Source organism: Nicotiana tabacum, chromosome 11, assembly GCF_000715075.1.
Source record: "Nicotiana tabacum cultivar K326 chromosome 11, ASM71507v2, whole genome shotgun sequence".
NCBI classification, from domain to species: Eukaryota; Viridiplantae; Streptophyta; class Magnoliopsida; order Solanales; family Solanaceae; genus Nicotiana; species Nicotiana tabacum.
This window is the reverse complement of record NC_134090.1, coordinates 98,662,206-98,683,111: the sequence shown is the minus strand read 5'-3', so window position 1 is coordinate 98,683,111 and position 20,906 is coordinate 98,662,206.

Genomic DNA, 20,906 nt, shown 5'->3' with positions numbered 1-20,906 from the left:
GATGTTATTTCGATAAGTTCGAAATAACATCCTTAAGGCTAAGAGCGTTCGCCATTAAAGTAAATGCAGGATTCGACCTCGTTCGAATCACGATGGGATATTATTTGTATAAGTTTGAAATGGCACCCTTAAGGCTAAGGGCCTTCGCCATCAAAATAAAAGCAGGATTCGACCTTGTTCGAATCAAGACGGGATGTTATTTAGATAAGTTCGAAATAACATCCTTAAGGCTAAGAGCCTACGCCATTAAAGTAAAAGCAGGATTCGACCTCGTTCGAATCATGACGGGATGTTATTTTGATAAGTTCGAAATAATACCCATAAGGCTAAGGGCCTTCGCCATCAGAGTAAAAGCAGGATTCGAACTCGTTCGAATCACGACAGGATATTATTTCGATAGGTTCGAAATAACACCCTTACGTATAACGGCTTTCGCCATAAAAATAAAAGCAGAATTCGACCTCGTTCGAATCACGACGGGATGGTATTTCGATAAGTTCGAAATGACACCCTTAAGGCTAAGGGCCTTTGCCATCAGAGCAAAAGCAGGATTTGACCTTGTTAGAATCACGACAGGTTGTTATTTCGATAAGTTCGAAATAATACCCTTAAGGCTAAGGGGCTTCGCCATCAGAGTAAAAGTAGGATTCGACCTCGTTCGAATCATGACAGGATGTTATTTTGATAAGTTAGAAATAACACCGTTAAATCTAAGAGCCTTCGCTATCAAAGCAAAAGAATGATTTGACCTTGTTCGAATCACGACGGGATGTTATTTCGATAAGTTTGAAATGGCACCCTTAAGGCTAAGGGCCTTCGCCATCAGAGTAAAAGCAGGATTCGACCTCTTTCGAATCTTGACAGGATGTTATTTCGATAAGTTAGAAATAACACCGTTAAGGCTAAGAGCCTTCGCTATCAAAGTAAAAGCAGGATTTGACCTTGTCCGAATCACGACGGGATGTTATTTCGATAAGTTTGAAATGGCACCCTTAAGGCTAAGGGCCTTCGCCATCAGAGTAAAAGCAGGATTCGACCTCGTTCGAATCACGACGGGTTGTTATTTTGATAAGTTCGAAATAACACCCTTAAGGCTAAGGGCCTTCGCCATAATTATAAAAGCAGGATTCGACCTCGTTCGAATCACGACGGGTTGTTATTTCGATAAGTTCGAAATAACACCCTTAAGGATAAGGGCATTCGCCATCAGAGTAAAAGCAGGATTTGACCTCGTTCGAATCACGGCAGATGTTATTTCGATAAGTTCAAAATAATACCCATAAAGCTAAGGGCCTTCACCATCAGAGTAAAAGTAGGATTCGAACTCGTTCGAATCCCGACAGGATTTTATTACGATAAGTTCGAAATAACACCCTTAAGGCTAAGGGCCTTCGCCATAAAAATAAAACCAGGATTCGACCTCGTTCGAATCACGACGAGGATGTTATTTTGATAAGTTTGAAATAACAACCTTAACGCTAAAAGCCTTCGCCATCAGAGTAAAAGCAGGATTCGACTTCGTTCTAATCACAACGGGTTGTTATTTCGATAAGATCAAAATAATACACTTAAGGCTAAGGACCTTCTCCATCAAAATAAAAGCAAGATTCGACCTCGTTCGAATCATGACAGGATGTTATTTCGATAAGTTCGAAATAACAACCTTAAGGCTAAGGGACTTCGTCATCAGAGTAAAAGCAGGATTCGAACTCGTTCTAATCACGACGGGATGTTATTTTGATAAGTTCGAAATAACACCCTCAAGGCTAAGGGCTTCGCAATCAAAGTACAAGCCGGATTCGACCTCGTTTGAATCACGACGGGATGTTATTTTGATATATTCGAAATAACACCCTTAAGGCTAAGAGCCTTTGCCATATAAGTAAAAGAAGGATTCGACCTCGTTCGAATCACAACGGGTTGTTATTTCGATAAGTTCGAAATAACACCCTTAAGGCTAAGGGCCTTCGCCATAAAAATAAAAGCAGGATTCGACCTCGTTCGAATCACGACGAGGATGTTATTTTGATAAGTTCGAAATAACACCCTTAAGACTAAGAGCCTATGCCACCAAGGTAAAAGCAGGATTCGACCTCGTTCGAATCACGGCGGATGTTATTTCGATAAGTTCGAAATAACACATTTAAGGCTAAGGGCCTTCGCCATCAAAATAAAAGCAGGATTCAACCTCGTTCGAATCACGACGGGATGTTATTTCGATAAGTTCGAAATAACATCCTTAAGGCTAAGAGCGTTCGCCATTAAAGTAAAAGCAGGATTCGACCTCGTTCGAATCACGATGGGATATTATTTGTATAAGTTTGAAATGGCACCCTTAAGGCTAAGGGCCTTCGCCATCAAAATAAAAGCAGGATTCGACCTTGTTCGAATCAAGACGGGATGTTATTTAGATAAGTTCGAAATAACATCCTTAAGGCTAAGAGCCTACGCCATTAAAGTACAACCAGGATTCGACCTCGTTCGAATCATGACGGGATGTTATTTTGATAAGTTCGAAATAATACCCATAAGGCTAAGGGCCTTCGCCATCAGAGTAAAAGCAGGATTCGAACTCGTTCGAATCACGACAGGATATTATTTCGATAGGTTCGAAATAACACCCTTACGTATAAGGGCCTTTCGCCATAAAAATAAAAGCAGAATTCGACCTCGTTCGAATCACGACGGGATGGTATTTCGATAAGTTCGAAATGACACCCTTAAGGCTAAGGGCCTTTGCCATCAGAACAAAAGCAGGATTTGACCTTGTTAGAATCACGACGGGTTGTTATTTCGATAAGTTCGAAATAATACCCTTAAGGCTAAGGGGCTTCGCCATCAGAGTAAAAGTAGGATTCGACCTCGTTCGAATCATGACAGGATGTTATTTTGATAAGTTAGAAATAACACCGTTAAATCTAAGAGCCTTCGCTATCAAAGCAAAAGAATGATTCGACCTTGTTCGAATCACGACGGGATGTTATTTCGATAAGTTTGAAATGGCACCCTTAAGGCTAAGGGCCTTCGCCATCAGAGTAAAAGCAGGATTCGACCTCTTTCGAATCATGACAGGATGTTATTTCGATAAGTTAGAAATAACACCGTAAAGGCTAAGAGCCTTCGCTATCAAAGTAAAAGCAGGATTTGACCTTGTCCGAATCACGACGGGATGTTATTTCGATAAGTTTGAAATGGCACCCTTAAGGCTAAGGGCCTTCGCCATCAGAGTAAAAGCAGGATTCGACCTCGTTCGAATCACGACGGGTTGTTATTTTGATAAGTTCGAAATAACACCCTTAAGGCTAAGGGCCTTCGCCATAATTATAAAAGCAGGATTCGACCTCATTCGAATCACGACGGGTTGTTATTTCGATAAGTTCGAAATAACACCCTTAAGGATAAGGGCATTCGCCATCAGAGTAAAAGCAGGATTTGACCTCGTTCGAATCACGGCGGATGTTATTTCGATAAGTTCAAAATAATACCCATAAGGCTAAGGGCCTTCACCATCAGAGTAAAAGAAGGATTCGAACTCGTTCGAATTCCGACAGGATTTTATTTCGATAAGTTCGAAATAACACCCTTAAGGCTAAGGGCCTTCGCCATAAAAATAAAACCAGGATTCGACCTCGTTCGAATCACGACGAGGATGTTATTTTGATAAGTTTGAAATAACAACCTTAACGCTAAAAGCCTTCGCCATCAGAGTAAAAGCAGGATTCGACTTCGTTCTAATCACAACGGGTTATTATTTCGATAAGATCAAAATAATACACTTAAGGCTAAGGACCTTCTCCATCAAAATAAAAGCAAGATTCGACCTCGTTCGAATCATGACAGGATGTTATTTCGATAAGTTCGAAATAACAACCTTAAGGCTAAGGGACTTCGTCATCAGAGTAAAAGCAGGATTCGAACTCGTTCTAATTAGGACGGGATGTTATTTTGATAAGTTCGAAATAACACCCTCAAGGCTAAGGGCTTCGCAATCAAAGTACAAGCCGGATTCGACCTCGTTTGAATCACGACGGGATGTTATTTTGATATATTCGAAATAACACCCTTAAGGCTAAGAGCCTTTGCCATCAAAGTAAAAGAATGATTCGACCTTGTTCGAATCACGACGGGATGTTATTTCGATAAGTTTGAAATGGCACCCTTAAGGCTAAGGGCCTTCGCCATCAGATTAAAAGCAGGATTCGACCTCGTTCGAATCATGACAGGATGTTATTTCGATAAGTTAGAAATAACACCGTTAAGTCTAAGAACCTTCGCTATCAAAGAAAAAGCAGGATTCGACCTTGTTCGAATCACGACAGGATGTTATTTCGATAAGTTTGAAATGGCACCCTTAAGGCTAAGGGCCTTCGCCATCAAAGTAAAAGCAGGATTCGACCTCGTTCGAATCACGACGGGATGTTATTTTGATAAGTTAGAAATAACACCGTTAAGGCTAAGAGCCTTCTCTATCAAAGTAAAAGCAGAATTCAACCTCGTTCGAATCACGACGAGATGTTATTTCGATAAGTTCAAAATGACACCCTTAAGGCTAAGGGCCTTTTCCATCAGAGTAAAAGCAGGATTTGACCTTGTTAGAATCACGACGGGTTGTTATTTCGATAAGTTCGAAATAATACCCTTAAGGCTAAGGGGCTTCGCCATCAGAATAAAAGTAGTATTCGACCTCGTTCGAATCACGATGGGATGTTATTTTGATAAGTTAAAAATAACACCGTTAAATCTAAAAGCCTTCGCTATCAAAGTTAAAGCCGTTGATAGCGAAGGCTCTTAGCCTTAACAGTGTTATTTCAAACTTATCAAAATAACATCCCGTCGTGATTCGAACGAGGTCGAATCCTTCTTTTTACTTTAATGGCGAAGGCTCTTAGCCTTAAGGGTGCCATTTCAAACATATCGAAATAACATCCCGTCGTGATTCGAACAAGTTCGAATCCTGCTTTTACTTGGATAGCGAAGGCTCTTACCCTTAACGGTGTTATTTCTAACTTATCAAAATAACATCCTGTCATGATTCGAACAAGGTCAAATCCTGCTTTTACTCTGATGGTGAAGGCCCTTAGCCTTATGGGTGCCATTTCAAACTTTTCGAAATAACATCCTGTCGTGATTCGAACAAGGTCGAATCCTGTTTTTACTTTGATAGCGAAGGCTCTTAGCCTTAACGGTGTTATTTCTAACTTATCGAAATAACATCCTGTCATGATTCGAACGAGGTCGAATCCTACTTTTACTCTGATGGCGAAGGCCCTTAGCCTTAAGGGTGTTCTTTTGAAATTATCGAAATAACAACCCGTCATGATTCGAACGAGGTCGAATCCTGCTTTTACTTTGATGGCGAAGCTCTCTAGCCTTAAGGGTGTTATTTCAAACTTGTCAAAAAAAACATCCCGTCATGATTCGAACGAGGTCGAACCCTACTTTTACTCTGATGGCGAAACCCCTTAGCCTTAAGGGTGTTATTTCGAACTTATCGAAATAACTACCCGTCGTGATTCTAACAAGGTCAAATCCTGCTTTTACTCTGATGGCGAAGGCCCTTAGCCTTAAGGGTGTCATTTCGAACTTATCGAAATAACATCTCGTCGTGATTCGAACGAGGTTGAATTCTTCTTTTACTTTGATAGAGAAGGCTCTTAACCTTAACGGTGTTATTTCTAACTTATCAAAATAACATCCCGTCGTGATTCGAACGAGGTCAAATCCTGCTTTTTATTTTATGGGGAAGGCCCTTAGTCGCAAGGGTGTTATTTTGAACTTGTCGAAATAAAATCCTGTCGTGATTCGAACGAGTTCGAATCCTGCTTTACTCTGATGGCGAAGACCCTTAGCCTTATGGGTATTATTTCAAACTTATCAAAATAACATCCCATCGTGATTCGAACGAGGTCGAATCTAGCTTTTACTTTAATGGCGAAGGCTCTTAGCCTTAAGGGTGCCATTTCAAACTTATCGAAATAACATCCCGTCGTGATTAGAACAAGGTCGAATCCTGCTATTACTTGGATAGCGAAGGCTCTTAGCCTTAACCGTGTTATTTCTAACTTATCGAAATAACATCCTGTCATGATTCGAACGAGGTCGAATCCTGCTTTTACTCTGATGGCGAAGGCCCTTAGCCTTAAGGGTGCCATGTCAAACTTATCAAAATAACATCCTGTCGTGATTCGAACAAGGTCGAATCCTGCTTTTACTTTGATAGCGAAGGCTCTTAGCCTTAACGGTGTTATTTCTAACTTATCGAAATAACATCCTGTCATGACTCGAACGAGGTCGAATCCTACTTTTACTCTGATGGCGAAGCCCCTTAGCCTTAAGGGTATTATTTCAAACTTATCGAAATAACAACCCGTCGTGATTCTAACAAGGTCATATCCTACTTTTACTCTGATGGCAAAGGCCATTAGCCTTAAGGGTGTTATTTCGAACTTATCGAAATAACATCCCGTCGTGATTCGAACGAGGTCGAATTCTGCTTTTACTTTGATAGCGAAGGCTCTTAGCCTTAACGGTGTTATTTCTAACTTATCGAAATAACATTCCGTCGTGATTCGAACGAGGTCGAATCCTGCTTTTATTTTTATGGCGAAGGCCCTTAGCTGTAAGGGTGTTATTTTGAACTTATCGAAATAAAATAATTTCGTGATTTGAACGAGGTTGAATCCTACTTTTATTTTGATGGCGAAGGCCCTTAGCCTTAAGGGTGTTATTTCGAACTTATCGAAATAACATCCCGTCATGATTCGAATGAATTCGAATCCTTCTTTTACACCGTTAAGGCTAAGAGCCTTCGCTATCAAAGTAAAAGCAGGATTCGACCTCGTTCAAATCACGACGGGTTGTTATTTCGATAAGTTCGAAATGACACCCTTAAGGCTAAGGGCCTTCGCCATCAGAGTAAAAGCAGGATTTGACCTTGTTAGAATCACGACGGGTAGTTATTTTGATAAGTTCGAAATAATACCCTTAAGGCTAAGGGGTTTCGCCATCAGAGTAAAAGTAGGGTTCGACCTCGTTCGAATCATGACGGGATGTTTTTTTCGATAAGTTTGAAATAACACCCTTAAGGCTAGAGAGCTTCGCCATCAAAGTAAAAGCAGGATTCGACCTCGTTCAAATCATGACGGGTTGTTATTTCAATAATTTCAAAAGAACACCCTTAAGGCTAAGGGCCTTCGCCATCAAAATAAAAGCAGGATTCGACCTCGTTCGAATCACGACGGGTTGTTATTTCGATAAGTTTGAAATATCACCCTTAAGGCTAAGTGCCTTCGCCATCAGAGTAAAAGCAGGATTCGACCTCGTTGGAATAATGACAGGATATTATTTCGATAAGTTAGAAATAATACCCTTAAGGCTAAGGGCCTTCGCCATCAAAATAAAAGCAGGATTCGACCTCGTTCGAATCACGACGGGATGTTATTTTGATAAGTTCAAAATAACACCCTTAAGGCTAAGGATCTTCGCCATCAAAATAAAAGCAGGATTCGACCTCGTTCCAATCACGACGAGTTGTTATTTCGATAAGTTTGAAATATCACCCTTAAGGCTAAGGGCCTTCGCCATTAGAGTAAAAGCAGGATTCGACCTCGTTTGAATAATGACGGGATGTTATTTCGCTAAGTTAGAAATAACACCATTAAGGCTAAGGGCCTTCGCCATCAAAATAAAAGTAGGATTCGACCTCGTTCGAATCACGACGGGATGTTATTTTGATAAGTTCGAAATAACACCCTTAAGGCTAAGAGCCTTCGCTATCAAAGTAAAAGCAGGATTCGACCTCGTTCAAATCACGACGGGTTGTTATTTCGATAAGTTAGAAATGACACCCTTAAGGCTAAGGGCCTTCCCCATCAGTGTAAAAGCAGGATTTGACCTTGTTAGAATCACGACGGGTAGTTATTTCGATAAGTTAGAAATAACACCCTTAAGGCTAAGGGGTTTCGCCATCAGAGTAAAAGTAGGGTTCGACCTCGTTCGAATCATAACGGGATGTTTTTTCCGATAAGTTTGAAATAACACCCTTAAGGCTAGAGAGCTTCGCCATCAAAGTAAAAGTAGGATTCGACAGAATTTAAAATGCATATAAAGGAATTATTAGACAATAAATACATACAAGAAAGTAATAGTAAACATACTAGCCCGGCATTTATGGTAAATAAGCATAGTGAGCAAAAACGAGGAAAAAACCGTATGGTTATAGATTATAGAAACTTAAATGCAAAAACAAAAACATATAATTATCCGATACCAAATAAAATACTAAAAATCAGACAAATACAAGGATATAACTATTTTAGTAAGTTTGACTGTAAATCGGGATTTTACCATTTAAAACTAGAAGATGAATCTAAAAAGTTAACAGCATTCACAGTACCACAAGGATTTTACGAATGGAACGTATTACCTTTTGGATATAAAAATGCACCAGGTAAGTATCAACATTTTATGTATAATTACTTCAACCAATTAGAAAATTGTATAATATATATAGATGATATATTGCTATATTCTAGAACAGAGAACGAACATATAAAACTACTAGAAAAATTCATACACATTGTAGAAATATCAGGAATAAGTCTAAGTAAAAAGAAAGCAGAAGTAATGAAAAATCAAATAGAATTTTTAGGTATACAAATAGACAAAAACGGAATAAAAATGCAAACCCATATAGTACAAAAAATAATTAACTTAGATGAAACACTTGATACAAAAAAGAAGTTACAATCATTTTTAGGTTTGGTTAACCAAGTAAGAGAATATATTCCTAAATTAGCAGAAAACTTAAAACCCTTACAGAAAAAATTAAAAAAGGATATAGAATATCATTTTGACGAAAAAGATAAAATACATATACAGAAGATAAAAAATATGTGTAAAAATTACCAAAACTATATTTTCCAGATGAAAAGAAACAGTTTACATATATTGTAGAAACTGATTCTAGTGATCACAGCTACGGAGGAGTTCTAAAATATAAATATGATAATGAAAAAATTGAACACCATTGTAGATATTATTCCGGATCATACACGGAACCACAATTAAAATGGGAGATAAATAGGAAAGAACTATTTGGATTATATAAATGTTTGTTAGCATTTGAGCCATATATTGTTTATAACAAATTTATAGTAAGAACAGATAATACACAAGTAAAATGGTGGATAACACGGAAAGTACAGGATTCAGTAACTACAAAGGAAATAAGGAGACTTGTATTGAATATACAAAATTTTACATTTACAATTGAAGTAATACGAACTGACAAGAATGTTATTGCAGACTACCTATCAAGACAAAGGTACCCAAACAGATGAAAGCCAAGAATCAAAAGACATATTTACAATCCTTACTACTCTATCTTTACAGATGGATGGTATGGGAAAAAGATTACAACAGCTAGAGGAAAGCAAGCTAAGTCAGCAGCATGACTATAAAAATGCGGAACTAAGTCAATCGGAAGACTCTAAACTTCCAGAGTTAGAAGGAGACGTTGGGAAACTCCAAAAAACCCATAACACAGTTGCTTTATATACAGCTGCAGGTACAAGCAAACAACTTAACAAAAAGCCACATATCAATGTAAACCTAAACAACGTATTTGATAAGCCATTTACATCAAAAAAGCCAAGAGAAGCAATAGTTATAGCCCCACAAACTACAACCTATGCCAATAGCCTACACCACAACAAAAAGGTATATAACCATATTACTCAAACATATATTGAGAATATATATAAAATTCAGACATTATTTAACCTAAACCCTAGATCAACTACTACTACAGATCCAACACAGGATTATGTAACCCAAAAACTACAGGGATATAATAGGCTTATAGCCCAGCCAAAAACAAAAGCAAACCTAGTAAAGACATGTTACAACTACGGACTACTTAGCAAAGTATATACCCACGACGGAGAAGAAATAATTGGAATACCAGAGCTATACAAAGCATTTGTCACCTTCAAGAGAATTACAAAAGGCAACCTATTCTTCATCAAATTCTATACAGCACCAGCGGAAATACTATATGATGAAAAAAAACCCATAATACAGGTGATAAAGATAGGACTAACACGAGATATGATAATACCGGAAGAGATAGAGAAACAACCGGAGATACAGAAAATGGAGATACCAAGTTTCTATGCAAATAAAAGAATAATTGGTATAGGAACTATTATTCAAGAACTAGCTAACAATTACCTACAAGGAAATGCTATCTGGAGCTACTATTCCAGAGACCAGTTAATGATATATGCCAACTCAAAGGAACTACGACAAGGAGATATGGATGAAGTCCAGAAATGGATTTTATCATTATTAAAGCCAGAAATGCAACCAACTACCAGAGCATTGAAAAAAGAATTTATTTCAAACGAGTTATTAACAAGATACTGCAAACTAGTAGGACACAAATATCCAGACCACATATGTTCGAAGTGCAACGGAGATGATAACTATGTACCAGAAGTCCAACTAGAATGAAGGTATCAACAAGAAGACAAAAGAAGAAGACAACTACTGGAAACACATAATGTAAAGTAAATAGTACTAGTCACATTCATGAACAGTAAAGGTCGTTCATGAATAGTAAGAGTCATGTAAAAAAGTCATAAAGTAAATAGTACTAGTCACATTCATGAACAGTAAAGGTCGTTCATGAATAGTAAGAGTCATGTAAAAAAGTCGTAAAGTAAATAGTACGAGTCACATTCATGAACAGTAAAGGTCGTTCATGAACAGTAGGAGTCGTTTAAATTTTCTATATATTTTGTAAATCAGAGGAAGGGAGGACAGCCTCAGACATCCTCACTCTCTCTCTCTTATCTTCTCTCAATAAAATATCTGATTATATACAAACTTCTGAAAGCTATGGAGCATTCAAACGAGTTACAAAACCAGGTAAGTTTATTCATAATCATGTTTAACTAAACTCATATATTCCTTATAATCTCTTGAATATCATAATTGTTTATCATGTTATAGTACTGTTATAAAGAACATCTTGAGAAAGTTTGCCTGTCTAATAATGCTGAGAGTAGTTAAGCCCAGACTATGCCATCCTAAAGTGGAAACCAGTAGGCAAGGAAGCCATTTAGGGGAGTACACAGAGTTGAGGCGTTGTTAGGGTAAATGATTGAAGCATGAAAAACATGGTAGTGACCAGAAAAGATTGTTCAGTATAACTTATTAAAATATGATAAACTCTTTGATAAACAAAGAGGTTAGAGGGAATATGTTTAGTAAATACATGATAAGGATAAATAGTAAATCTGAATGAACAACCACAACCACACGTATTTATTAGAAGAAAATATTGAGTACAAAATACTTATATTATATATCTTTAACAGACTTAATAACGATGTTAAAAGAAAAATTTATGATATTTTAGTTACTTTTGAAATAATATATGTAATGGAACAAGCATTTACAGAACTAATTGTATCACAAGAAATAGATATATTAGATCTATATGAACTAGATTTATATTCAGATTAATGATCACATATCAAGTTAATAAAATCTGTTTATAAATGAAACATAACACTTATCATTATATAAGATTCTATAACACCCAGAAATGGAAACTTCTTAAAACCCTCAGTAACATAAATAGAAAAATAGATTGTGTTAAACACAATATTAAAACCTGCAAAGACATAATTAGATATAATAGATTGCGTAATAAAGCTTTATTAACTATAGAAAATGAAATTGAATTCTATGAATATAAACTTGAAAGTTATCAACACAGAAAAGAAATAAATCTGAGAAATATAGAAACCATGGATATATGTATCAACAGGTATACATCTCAGTATTAAACATGACCCCTAAAATAAAGGATATATGTATCAACAGGTATACATCTCAGTATTAAACATGACCCCTAAAATTAAACATGAACCCTCAAATTGCTACATGGATATATGTATCAACAGGTATACATCTCAGATATATCAATAGGTATACATCTCAGTATTAAACATGACCCCTCAAATTAGCCTTAAGGGTGTTCTTTTGAACTTATCGAAATAACAACCCGTCGTGATTCTAACAAGGTCGAATCGTGCTTTTATTTTGATGGAAAAGGCCCTTAGCCTTAAGGGTGTTCTTTTGAACTTATCGAAATAACAACCCGACCTGATTCGAACGAGGTCGAATCCTGCTTTTACTTTGATGGCGAAGGCCTCTAGCCTTAAGGGTGTTATTTCAAACTTATCGAAATAACATCCCGTCATGATTCGAACGAGGTCGAATCCTACTTTTACTCTGATGGTGAAACCCCTTAGCCTTAAGGGTGTTATTTCGAACTTATCGAAATAACTACCCGTCGTGATTCTAACAAGGTCAAATCCTGATTTTACTCTGATGGCGAAGGCCCTTAGCCTTAAGGGTGTCATTTCGAAATTATCTAAATAACAACCCGTCGTGATTCGAACGATGTCCAATCCTGCTTTTACATTGATAGCGAAGGCTCTTAGCCTTAACGGTGTTATTTCTAACTTATCGAAATAACATCACGTCGTGATTCGAACGAGGTCGAATCCTGCTTTTACTTTGATAGCGAAGGCTCTTAGCCTTAACGGTGTTATTTGTTACTTATCGAAATAACATCCCATCGTGATTCGAACGAGGTCGAATCCTACTTTTATTTTGATGGCGAAGGCCCTTAGCCTTAAGTGTGTCATTTCAAACTTACCGAAATAACAACCCGTCGTGATTCTAACAAGGTCAAATCCTGGTTTTACTCTGATGGCGAAGGCCCTTAGCCTTAAGGGTGTTATTTCGAACTTACCGAAATAACATCCCGTCGTGATTCGAACGAGGTGGAATCCTGCTTTTACTGTGATAGAGAAGGCTCTTAGCCTTAATGGTGTTATTTCTAACTTATCAAAATAACATCCTGTCATGATTCGAACGAGGTCGAATACTACTTTTATTTTGATGGCGAAGGCCCTTAGCCTTAAGGGTGTTATTTCTAACTTATCGAAATAACATCCCGTCATTATTCGAACGAGGTCGAATCCTGCTTTTACTCTGATGGTGAAGGCCCTTAACCTTAAGGGTAATATTTCAAACTTATCGAAATAACAACCCGTCGTGATTCGAACGAAGTCGAATCCTATTTTTATTTTGATGGCGAAGGCCCTTATCCTTAAGGGTGTTCTTTTGAACTTATCGAAATAACAACCCGTCGTGATTCGAACGAGGTCGAATCCTGGTTTTCCTTTGATGACGAAGGCCTCTAGCCTTAAGGGTGTTATTTCACACTTATCGAAATAACATCCCATCATGATTCGAACGAGGTCGAATCCTACTTTTACTCTGATGGCGAAACCCCTTTGCCTTAAGGGTGTTATTTCGAACTTATCGAAATAACTACCCGTCGTGATTCTAACAAGGTCAAATCCTGCTTTTACTCTGATGGCGAAGGCCCTTAGCCTTAAGGGTGTCATTTCGAACTTATCGAAATAACATCCCGTCGTGATTCGAACGAGGTCGAATCCTGCTTTTACTGTGATAGAGAAGGCTCTTAGCCTTAATGGTGTTATTTCTAACTTATCAAAATAACATCCTGTCATAATTCGAACGAGGTCGAATACTACTTTTATTTTGATGGCGAAGGCCCTTAGCCTTAAGGGTGTTATTTCTAACTTATCGAAATAACATCCCGTCATTATTCGAACGAGGTCGAATCCTTCTATTACTCTGATGGCGAAGGCCCTTAACCTTAAGGTTAATATTTCAAACTTATCGAAATAACAACCCGTCGTGATTCGAACGAAGTCGAATCCTATTTTTATTTTGATGGCGAAGGCCCTTAGCCTTAAGGGTGTTCTTTTGAACTTATCGAAATAACAACCCGTCGTGATTCGAACGAGGTCGAATCCTGGTTTTCCTTTGATGACGAAGGCCTCTAGCCTTAAGGGTGTTATTTCACACTTATCGAAATAACATCCCATCATGATTCGAACGAGGTCGAATCCTACTTTTACTCTGATGGCGAAACCCCTTAGCCTTAAGGGTGTTATTTCAAACTTATCGAAATAACTACCCGTCGTGATTCTAACAAGGTCAAATCCTGCTTTTACTCTGATGGCGAAGGCCCTTAGCCTTAACGGTGTCATTTCGAACTTACCGAAATAACAACCCGTCGTGATTCGAACGAGGTCCAATCCTGCTTTTACTTTGATAGCGAAGGTTCTTAGCCTTAACGGTGTTATATATAACTTATCAAAATAACATCTTGTCGTGATTCGAACGAGGTTGTATCCTGCTTTTACTTTGATAGCGAAGGCTCTTAGCCTTAACGGTGTTATTTGTAACTTATCGAAATAACATCCCGTCGTGATTCGAACGAGGTCGAATCCTACTTTTATTTTGATGGCGAAGGCCCTTAGCCTTAAGTGTGTCATTTCAAACTTATCAAAGTAACAACCCGTCGTGATTCTAACAAGGTCAAATCCTGGTTTTACTCTGATGGCGAAGGCCCTTATCCTTAAGGGTGTCATTTCGAACTTACCGAAATAACATCCCGTCGTGATTCGAACGAGGTCGAATCCTGCTTTTACTTGGATATCAAAGGCTCTTAGCCTTAATGGTGTGATTTCTAACTTATCAAAATAACATCTAGTCATGATTCGAACTAGGTCAAATACTACTTTTATTTTGATGGCGAAGGCCCTTATCCTTAAGGGTGTTATTTCTAACTTATCGAAATAACATCCCATCATTATTCGAACGAGGTCGAATCCTGCTTTTACTCTGATGGCGAAGGCCCTTAACCTTAAGGGTGATATTTCAAACTTATCGAATTAACAACCTGTCGTGATTCGAATGAAGTCGAATCCTGTTTTTATTTTGATGGCGAAGGCCCTTAGCCTTAAGGGTGTTCTTTTGAACTTATCGAAATAACAACCCGTCGTGATACGAAAGAGGTCGAATCCTACTTTTACTTTGATGACGAAGGCCTCTAGCCTTAAGGGTGTTATTTCAAACTTATCAAAATAACATCCCATCATGATTCGAACGAGGTCGAATCCTACTTTTACTCTGATGGCGAAACCCCTTAGCCTTAAGGGTGTTATTTCGAACTTATCGAAATAACTACCCGTCGTGATTCTAACAAGGTCAAATCCTGATTTTACTCTGATGGCGAAGGCCCTTAGCCTTAAGGGTGTCATTTCGAACTTATCGAAATAACAACCCGTCGTGATTCGAACGAGGTCCAATCCTGCTTTTACTTTGATAGCGAAGGCTCTTAGCCTTAACGGTGTTATATATAACTTATCAAAATAACATCCCGTCGTGATTCGAACGAGGTTGAATCCTGCTTTTACTTTGATAGCGAAGGCTCTTAGCCTTAACGGTGTTATTTCTAACTTATTGAAATAACATCCCGTCGTGATTCGAACGAGGTCGAATCCTCCTTTTATTTTGATGGTGAAGGCCCTTAGCCTTAAGCATGTTATTTTGAACTTATCGAAATAACAACCCATCGTGATTCGAACAAGGTCGAAGCCTGCTTTTACTTTGATGGCGAAGGCCTTTAGCCTTAAGGGTGTTATTTCAAACTTATCGAAATAACATCGCGTCGTGATTCGAACGAGGTCGAATCCTCCTTTTATTTTGATGGTGAAGGCCCTTAGCCTTAAGGGTGTTATTTTGAACTTATCGAAATAACAACCCATCGTGATTCGAACTAGGTCGAATCCTGCTTTTACTTTGATGGCGAAGGCCTCTAGCCTTAATGGTGTTATTTCAAACTTATCGAAATAACATCCCGTCATGATTCGAACGAGGACGAATCCTACTTTTTCTCTGATTGCGAAGCCCTTTAGCCTTAAGGGTGTTATTTCGAACTTATCGAAATAACTACCCGTCGTGATTCTAATAAGGTCAAATCCTGCTTTTACTCTGATGGCGAAGGCCCTTAGCCTTAAGGGTGTCATTTTGAACTTACCGAAATAACATCCCGTCGTGATTCGAATGAGGTCGAATCCTGCTTTTACTTTGATAGCGAAGGCTCTTAGCCATAATGGTGTTATTTCTAACTTATCAAAATAACATCCCGTCGTGATTCGAACGAGGTCGAATACTTCTTTTATTTGTTTGGCGAAGGCCCTTAGCCGTATGGGTGTTATTTCGAACTTATCGAAATAAAATCCTGTCGTGATTCGAACGAGTTCGAATCTTGCTTTTACTTTGATGGCGAAGGCCCTTAGCCTTAAGGGTATTATTTCGAACTTATCAAAATAACATCCCGTCGTGATTCGAACGAGGTCGAATTCTGCTTTTACTTTAATGGCGAAGGCTTTTAGCCTTAAGGGTGTTATTTAGAACTTATCGAAATAACATCCCGTCGTGATTCAAACGAGGTCGAATCCTTCTTTTATTTTGATGGGGAAGGCCCTTAGCCTTAAGGGTGTTCTTTTGAACTTATCGAAATTACAACTCGTAGTGATTCTAACAAGGTCGAATCGTGCTTTTATTTTGATGGCAAAGGCCCTTATCCTTAAGGGTGTTCTTTTGAACTTATCGAAATAACAACCCGACCTGATTCGAACGAGGTCGAATCCTTCTTTTACTTTGATGGTGAAGGCCTCTAGCCTTAAGGGTGTTATTTCAAACTTATCGAAATAACATCCCGTCATGATACGAACGAGGTCGAATCCTACTTTTACTCTGATGGTGAAACCCCTTAGCCTTAAGGGTGTTATTTCGAACTTATCGAAATAACTACCCATCGTGATTCTAACAAGGTCAAATCCTGATTTTACTCTGATGGCGAAGGCCCTTAGCCTTAAGGGTGTCATTTCGAACTTATCGAAATAACAACCCGTCGTGATTCGAACGAGGTCCAATCCTGCTTTTACTTTGATAGCGAAGGCTCTTAGCCTTAACGGTGTTATATATAACTTATAAAAATAACATCCCGTCGTGATTCGAACGAGGTTGAATCCTGCTTTTACTTTGATAGCGAAGGCACTTAACCTTAACGGTGTTATTTCTAACTTATTGAAATAACATCCCGTCGTGATTCGAACGAGGTCGAATCCTGCTTTTATTTTGATGGCGAAGGCCCTTAGCCTTAAGCGTGTTATTTTGAACTTATCGAAATAACAACCCGTCGTGATTCGAACGAGGTCGAATCCTGCTTTTACTTTGATGGCGAAGGCCTCTAGCCTTAAGGGTGTTATTTCAAACTTATCGAAATAACTACCCGTCGTGATTCGAACGAGGACGAATCCTAATTTTACTCTGATTGCGAAGCCCCTTAGCCTTAAGGGTGTTATTTCGAACTTATCGAAATAACTACCCATCGTGATTCGAACGAGGTCGAATCCTACTTTTACTCTGATTGCGAAGCCCCTTAGCCTTAAGGGTGTTATTTCTAACTTATCGAAATAACATCCCGTCGTAATTCGAACGAGGTCGAATCCTCCTTTTATTTTCATGGCGAAGGCCCTTAGCCTTAAGCGTGTTATTTTGAACTTATCGAAATAACAACCCGTCGTGATTCGAACGAGGTCGAATCCTGCTTTTACTTTGATGGCGAAGGCCTCTAGCCTTAAGGGTGTTATTTCAAACTTATCGAAATAACTACCCGTCGTGATTCGAACGAGGACGAATCCTAATTTTACTCTGATTGCGAAGCCCCTTAGCCTTAAGGGTGTTATTTCGAACTTATCGAAATAACTACCCATCGTGATTCGAACGAGGTCGAATCCTACTTTTACTCTGATTGCGAAGCCCCTTAGCCTTAAGGGTGTTATTTCTAACTTATCGAAATAAAATCCTGTCGTGATTCGAACGAGTTCGAATCTTGCTTTTACTTTGATGGCGAAGGCCCTTAGCCTTAAGGGTATTATTTGGAACTTTCAAAATAACATCCCGTCGTGATTCGAACGAGGTCGAATTCTGCTTTTATTTTAATGGCGAAGGCTTTTAGCCTTAAGGGTGTTATTTAGAACTTATCGAAATAACATCCCGTCGTGATTCAAACGAGGTCGAATCCTTCTTTTATTTTGATGGGGAAGGCCCTTAGCCTTAAGGGTGTTCTTTTGAACTTATCAAAATAACAACCCGTAGTGATTCTAACAAGGTCGAATCGTGCTTTTATTTTGATGGCAAAGGCCCTTATCCTTAAGGGTGTTCTTTTGAACTTATCGAAATAACAACCCGACCTGATTCGAACGAGGTCGAATCCTTCTTTTACTTTGATGGCGAAGGCCTCTAGCCTTAAGGGTGTTATTTCAAACTTATCGAAATAACATCCCGTTCATGATTCGAACGAGGTCGAATCCTACTTTTACTCTGATGGTGAAACCCCTTAGCCTTAAGGGTGTTATTTCGAACTTATCGAAATAACTACCCATCGTGATTCTAACAAGGTCAAATCCTGATTTTACTCTGATGGCGAAGGCCCTTAGCCTTAAGGGTGTCATTTCGAACTTATCGACGTGTTATTTTGAACTTATCGAAATAACAACCCGTCGTGATTCGAACTAGGTCAAATCCTGCTTTTACTTTGATGGCGAAGGCCTCTAGCCTTAAGGGTGTTATTTCAAACTTAGCGAAATAACATCCCGTCATGATTCGAACGAGGACGAATCCTACTTTTACTCTGATTGCGAAGCCCCTTAGCCTTAAGGGTGTTATTTCGAACTTATCGAAATAACTACCCGTCGTGATTCTAATAAGGTCAAATCCTGCTTTTACTCTGATGGCGAAGGCCCTTAGCCTTAAGGGTGTCATTTTGAACTTACCGAAATAACATCCCGTCATGATTCGAATGAGGTCGAATCCTGCTGTTACTTTGATAGCGAAGGCTCTTAGCCATAATGGTGTTATTTCTAACTTATCAAAATAACATCCCGTCGTGATTCGAACGAGGTCGAATACTTCTTTTATTTGTATGGTGAAGGCCCTTAGCCGTATGGGTGTTATTTCGAACTTATCGAAATAAAATCCTGTCGTGATTCGAACGAGTTCGAATCTTGCTTTTACTTTGATGGCGAAGGCCCTTAGCCTTAAGGGTATTATTTCGAACTTATCAAAATAACATCCCGTCGTGATTCGAACGAGGTCGAATTCTGCTTTTACTTTAATGGCGAAGGCTTTTAGCCTTAAGGGTGTTATTTAGAACTTATCGAAATAACATCCCGTCGTGATTCAAACGAGGTCGAATCCTTCTTTTATTTTGATGGGGAAGGCCCTTAGCCTTAAGGGTGTTCTTTTGAACTTATCGAAATAACAACCCGTAGTGATTCTAACAAGGTCGAATCGTGCTTTTATTTTGATGGCAAAGGCCCTTATCCTTAAGAGTGTTCTTTTGAACTTATCGAAATAACAACCCGACCTGATTCGAACGAGGTTGAATCCTTCTTTTACTTTGATGGCGAAGGCCTCTAGGCTTAAGGGTGTTATTTCAAACTTATCGAAATAACATCCCGTCATGATTCGAACGAGGTCGAATCCTACTTTTACTCTGATGGTGAAACCCCTTAGCCTTAAGGGTGTTATTTCGAACTTATCGAAATAACTACCCATCGTGATTCTAACAAGGTCAAATCCTGATTTTACTCTGATGGCGAAGGCCCTTAGCCTTAAGGGTGTCATTTCGAACTTAACGAAATAACAACCCGTCGTGATTCGAACGAGGTCCAATCCTGCTTTTACTTTGATAGCGAAGGCTCTTAGCCTTAACGGTGTTATATATAACTTATAAAAATAACATCCCGTCGTGATTCGAACGAGGTCCAATCCTGCTTTTACTTTGATAGCGAAGGCTCTTAGCCTTAACGGTGTTATATATAACTTATCAAAATAACATCCCGTCGTGATTCGAACGAGGTTGAATCCTGCTTTTACTTTGATAGCGAAGGCTCTTAGCCTTAACGGTGTTATTTCTAACTTATTGAAATAACATCCCGTCGTGATTCGAACGAGGTCGAATCCTGCTTTTACTTTGATAGCGAAGGCTCTTAGCCTTAACGGTGTTATATATAACTTATAAAAATAACATCCCGTCGTGATTCGAACAAGGTCGAAGCCTGCTTTTACTTTGATGGCGAAGGCCTCTAGCCTTAAGGGTGTTATTTCAAACTTATCGAAATAATATCGCGTCGTGATTCGAACGAGGTCGAATCCTCCTTTTATTTTGATGGTGAAGGCCCTTAGCCTTAAGGGTGTTATTTTGAACTTATCGAAATAACAACCCATCGTGATTCGAACTAGGTCGAATCCTGCTTTTACTTTGATGGCGAAGGCCTCTAGCCTTAAGGGTGTTATTTCAAACTTATCGAAATAACATCCCGTCATGATTCGAACGAGGACGAATCCTACTTTTACTCTGATTGCGAAGCCTCTTAGCCTTAAGGGTGTTATTTCGAACTTATCGAAATAACTACCCGTCGTGATTCTAATAAGGTCAAATCCTGCTTTTACTCTGATGGCGAAGGCCCTTAGCCTTAAGGGTGTCATTTTGAACTTACCGAAATAACATCCCGTCGTGATTCGAATGAGGTCGAATCCTGCTTTTACTTTGATAGCGAAGGCTCTTAGCCATAATGGTGTTATTTCTAACTTATCAAAATAACATCCCGTCGTGATTCGAACGAGGTCGAATACTTCTTTTATTTGTATGGCGAAGGCCCTTAGCCGTATGGGTGTTATTTCGAACTTATCGAAATAAAATCCTGTCGTGATTCGAACGAGTTCGAATCTTGCTTTTAATTTGATGGCGAAGGCCCTTAGCCTTAAGGGTATTATTTCGAACTTATCAAAATAACATCCCGTCGTGATTCGAACGAGGTCGAATTCTGCTTTTACTTTAATGGCGAAGGCTTTTAGCCTTAAGGGTGTTA